We start from the raw sequence: 5179 nt of genomic DNA, 5'->3' as shown, positions 1-5179 counted from the left end.
CTACCTCACCATTATCTCTTCCACCTTCTACCCTAACCCACTGCTGTTTGTCAACATACATCATGAAATCTGGTTGTTGGATACTTTTTGGATAAATGGGTTTGCGACCGGAACCCTAAACACATCAACCGTCGTTGCTAGACCTGACCTAGGTTTTTTCCGTCGTCGGATCCATCTAGAAAGCACCACCATTTCTGCAACTTTTCGGCGTCGGAGGTGTTGTTAGCATTTGCGGTAATGGTGGTCACCGGTGGCGTACAGTCATATACTCTCAATGCATTCTCGTCAAAGAGCTCCCAACTTTCGTTGTCATTTTCTTCCTCATAGTTAGAGAAATATGAGAAAGTTGCATAGCAGAGGGGATGAGAGAAAGAAAGAGAGAGAAAGTTGATAGAGAATCTGAGAGAGAATGAGAGAAAGAGAGAGAAGGTAGAGAGAGAGAAATTGAATAGTGTTTTACTGTGAGGCAACAAATTTAATAAATTATATAGGGAAAATTAGCTATATTATTTTCAATTCTTTGTTAAATAAAAATAGTTGTGAACATAAGAAAAACCTATAACCAAATGATATTAAGAATAATAAACCAAAATTCATTCATAAGTTTTCAACTTAAGTACTAGTAACAAATTTATGATAAAATCTATCTACAAAAGTTGAAAAGAGAAATCACAATACACATAAGCTAAAAACTATTTATAGATTGTTTTCTTCATGCCTATATACTCACTACTTTTCGACTTGAAAGTGCTCAAAAACTATGATCAGATAATAAAGCATGGCATGTCTTCGGCACTTTTTTTTATTAACTTCCTGTTGCGTTGGGGTTCTTTGTGATTGGTAAATTTTCATTGTAAGTGCATCTTGGAAAATCCAAATTTCTCACCACGCGTGGTCCTACCGGTAACTTGTTTTCCTTTGGGCGAATATCCTGCAACAACTGATTTGTTTTAGTTTCCAATCTAATGATAGGTTCGGTTAAAGATAAGATGTGAGTCAAGTACCGGATCAAGGACAACAGGTGAAATATTTTGTAAGCTCATTTCTAGATCGGACCTTAGTCAAATCAGGTTCTTAGTATGCTATCTAACCAAATCAAATCCACAAGTTACAAGATTTTATTTTCTCGTTCTTATTGAAAAAAAGATAAAGATTAATATGAAAAATTAACCAACCTTCTTACAAGAAGATGGGTCTCCTGCATCTCCTTTGTTTTCATCATTTGTACCAGAGTTTGTAAAGAAAGATGAAGCGTTATAGTTATAAGTAGCATCTGCAGCTGGCATCTTTGGGGTTTGAGTAAGCTTCTGGAGATGAAGAACTGATGTATAGAACCATATACTCTTGTACCACAAATCCAATAACATTAAATGAAGTTTGTTGATAAGTGCAAATCACCATAAAAAATACAAAACAACTTATTGCAAAAGAAAGACATACCAAGTACGTTATTTCCACCGGCAGCTGAACTGAAGCTTGAATGTCTAGTGGCCGTCACATACATTATCTATAGATTGATTTAGTTTACTACAATGTAACGCATATTCATCAAGGTGCTTCCGCCATATCTCTATGAAGACATAGCGCTTCACTTTAGTTGCCTGCAATTCAAACAAGACTATACAACATCGAACATTAATGCGCATGACGTTGGTTTGATGTGTGCTTGAAAAGTGCAGATTATATATAAAAATACTGGAATCAGACATGTATCAAATTAGATTAAGAAAAATATATAATTATTTTACCTATTGATATTTACTTACGAAGGCCAATATTAAACTGGTAATCAAAATTTATTTGACCCATAAATAAGCAGAAGCTGATGTTATTAATACAAACAGCCCGTTAACATATGCTACATTTAGCATTACTACCCTTGCATTCATTTAATAGCAGATTTTTTCATTTCATAGCATAAACTTATAAGCCCAATCCATGTCAAACATTTATAGGCTTGCAAGTCCTATGCAACTCTTTGCCAAAGGCCAGCTAACTCACTAATAATCATTTCTATAAGGTGAACTGGTGAAGACTGGAGACATTGATAATAGTCTTGTTCCATGGTGGCGTGGTGCATCAACATGCTAGTTTCGTTCTTGGTTTGGCTCGTTTATCTTAACTACCTTAAATTTTGAACTTGAGCGCAACTTGAAAAAGTTCAGATGTTAAAAGATTCCTTTTTGGGCTAAAAGGGTAAAAGTGATATAACCATAGGGGCCAAAATCGTAATTTACTCTAAAATGTAAATTTATAACTTTATATATTTTATAATTATAATATTTTTTAAAAATATTGTGTAAAATAAAAAAAATATTTTAAAATATGTATATCAAACGTGACTCATATGTAAACATTGACATATGATGTGGAAGAAAACGATAAAAAAAATATGATCTAGAAGTTATAATATTTAATAATACTTTGAATTTATGAGTATGTAGCAAGAATTTTTGTATCTTTATATTAAACTAGTAAATGCACCCCGTGCTATGGGTTTTTATATTTAGATCTAAACAATTTAGGCCAAAAAATCTAGTTAACGGGAGCTGGTGCTGTAATAAGATGTGTAAAAGAGCCGATATAATAGAGACCAATTATTTATAAACCATTCATCTACAAAAGAAGATATTCATGAAAGAGGGCATGTTTTTAATGGTGTGCAGGAACCAAGTGTTTGCCAAAGTTGAAACAGCTAAGGAACCGGACAATTCCGTGCAAAAGCTGTAAACGACATAACTGATGTAACTTTCCAAAACAAAACATGAAAAAATGACTTCAGTTATCGAGCTTGTTGTTTTCAGTCAATTGTAGTACCGGCATCCACTTCGGCCTCCGTTGTCACAACTTGCGTTGTAGGCTATCCTTGTGCATTTTCATTTGGAGACAAAAGCGATGTGGTGGGTCTTTGTTTGGAGCCTAGCATTGATTCCAAAAAAATAAAAAGAAGTAGCTATATGTATAAAACCAAAAGAAAAGGTTATCAAGTACAAAACATGAGAAAGGTATCATAATATTAGCAAGAAGGATCATAGTGAAAATAAACTTATTAGGTACAAACTGGACAAAATCATGACATTAAGGATGTGATACAATTGGAGTACTGAAATTCAGAAAAACTTACGAATCAACGTGAACGATTAGAATCAACTGATGTGCAAATGGAGGGGCTCGCCTACTGAATCACTACTCCTAACTGAAACCGTTGAGCCGATTGTTTGATTCAGCAACTTGATAATTTTTGCAGAGAACTAATTGAAATTCAATCGCCTACAGAAAATCCTACAAATATAAGTTCAAAATAAGTCAACATTCAATACACTAAGCTTATATACTAATTTTGGTACTTTTTGGTGTTTTACCCAACGTCATTTATCAAGAGTAGACCGAAACCAACAGAGGAAAATCCACAAATACATAGAAGGCACGTCAGAAAACATGTTACAATGCCAAGTATCGATGAACAACTTTAAAACTAACAAAATATATGTATTGATCATAAAAACTTTATGAAATCTAAGCAAGATATAAGCAACCCAGTAACAACACAATCAAATGACATATTATGGGGGTAAAATTCCATTCTACATACCTCTTTGAGAACAGTTTCACCATCATTAACATTATTAGGACCATACTTGTTTCGCAACACCACATTTCTACCCCTGGAGCTCTGTCACAATGCTCACATTGCCTACACCCAAAACTCATCACCCATTGCAAAATTAGATAATAAAACGTAGTTAACTTTTACCACAAATTCGTAAAAAACAATTTCATGGGGAAATCAAAAGTGAAATTGCAACTGACTAGGAAATTGGTTGTAGTCGAACGAACATGATTGAAGTGAATTTCTTTAGCCATGGTTGTAATTGGGTTCGAGAATTGCAAAACTGAAGGAGTACCGCCTTCCACCAGAGCACCTATACCTTGGTTTAGATGTTAAGACTGCAATCAAAAGGGGCGTTCTTGGATATGTCTACTAAAATCGATGAACATGTGAACGTAATCTGTGCACAAACCAAATCAACTTCAGTTTTAAAACCAATGTTAAATAACATCCAAGGAAATTAATTCAGAAAACTAAAAATTTATTTGCTTAAATTAAGAGAACCCCTATTCAACCACGTGATAATTCAATATGTTTGAATTTCCCCAATACGAAACCCTAGACCAGAGTTCAAACAAAGCATTAACTGAAAGATGAATAAGAAACCAGGGTTTATCTTTTCCGGTGGCAATATGAGGCGGGATCACCGGAAATTCCAATCCCCGTAGCCTGCAATTAGAACCAAACCTCAAATATGCTTCACTCGAACTCAACTCTGCAGATCTAAAACTCATAATCGAACAATTCGGAAACCTAGCTCATCTCCGGAACAGAGGGAAGAAAAAATAACACATACACATATGAGAAATTAAAGCTAATCGCATAGATAAAAGGAATTCATGTAGTCCATCTTCTTGATTTGGAACGAGGAACAGTTATGAGATGATTAAAAGTTTAGATATATAAGTGTGGCTATTGTATATTATTTGGTCACACAGTTTTTTTATTTGTGGCATTTGCTATCATATTGTCATAGAAAACAAAAATAAAACGCTAATGGTGAGGCTAATTGTCATGTAAAGCTATATTGCAATTTTAAGTGTGACAGTCGTTTAATCTTTGGTCACATATATTTTACATGACCTTTGTTATCATTCAGTCGCACAAAAATAAACTAAGTAACGATGTTGTGACGAATGTTTATGTAAAGCTACATGAAATCTTATAGTTTCGAGTGTGACTATTGCCTAACATTTGATCACACAAAATAGTATATGTGGCCATGTATTACCTTTTGCTATATTATCACATAAATATTGTGGTTGTAGATCATATTTGGTCACACTTTTTTAAGTGTGGCTACTAAATGTTTTAGTTATTTTTTTTTCCTAAAGTTGTGCTTTTAGCTACATCATTAAAAAATACCATGGCCGTAGATCATAGTTGGCCACACATTTTCAGTGTGGCTAATAAATGTCACAGTTTTTTCTTAAAATGTGGATAAAGGTTTCAAAAACATGTGTTTTTAGTCACATAAAACAATTATTGTGGTTGTAGATTACATTTGGCCACACTTTTTTAGTGTGACTATTAAATGTCACTGTTTTTTCTAAACGTGTGGCTAAAGGT

The 5179-nt window shown here is 33.9% G+C and overlaps 1 long non-coding RNA gene across 8 annotated transcripts; it reads right to left on the bottom strand.

The window, feature by feature from the left end:
• Positions 1-572: 572 nt before the first annotated feature.
• On the bottom strand, positions 573-4545 carry LOC110944687. 8 transcript variants are annotated; one of them, XR_002594996.2, is made up of 7 exons: positions 3811-4542; positions 3593-3694; positions 3125-3282; positions 1441-1618; positions 1176-1343; positions 1005-1086; positions 573-931 (listed from the first exon to the last, which is right to left on the bottom strand). It is a non-coding gene; the product is annotated as an uncharacterized LOC110944687 (long non-coding RNA). The 8 variants fall into 8 exon arrangements; XR_004861137.1 differs by having other exon boundaries at positions 1441-1601; positions 3811-4541; XR_002594997.2 differs by having other exon boundaries at positions 3593-4010; positions 4198-4535.
• Positions 4546-5179: the final 634 nt, after the last annotated feature.

Source organism: Helianthus annuus, chromosome 6, assembly GCF_002127325.2.
Source record: "Helianthus annuus cultivar XRQ/B chromosome 6, HanXRQr2.0-SUNRISE, whole genome shotgun sequence".
NCBI lineage: Eukaryota > Viridiplantae > Streptophyta > Magnoliopsida > Asterales > Asteraceae > Helianthus > Helianthus annuus.
This window is presented reverse-complemented; position numbering and strand designations above follow the sequence as displayed.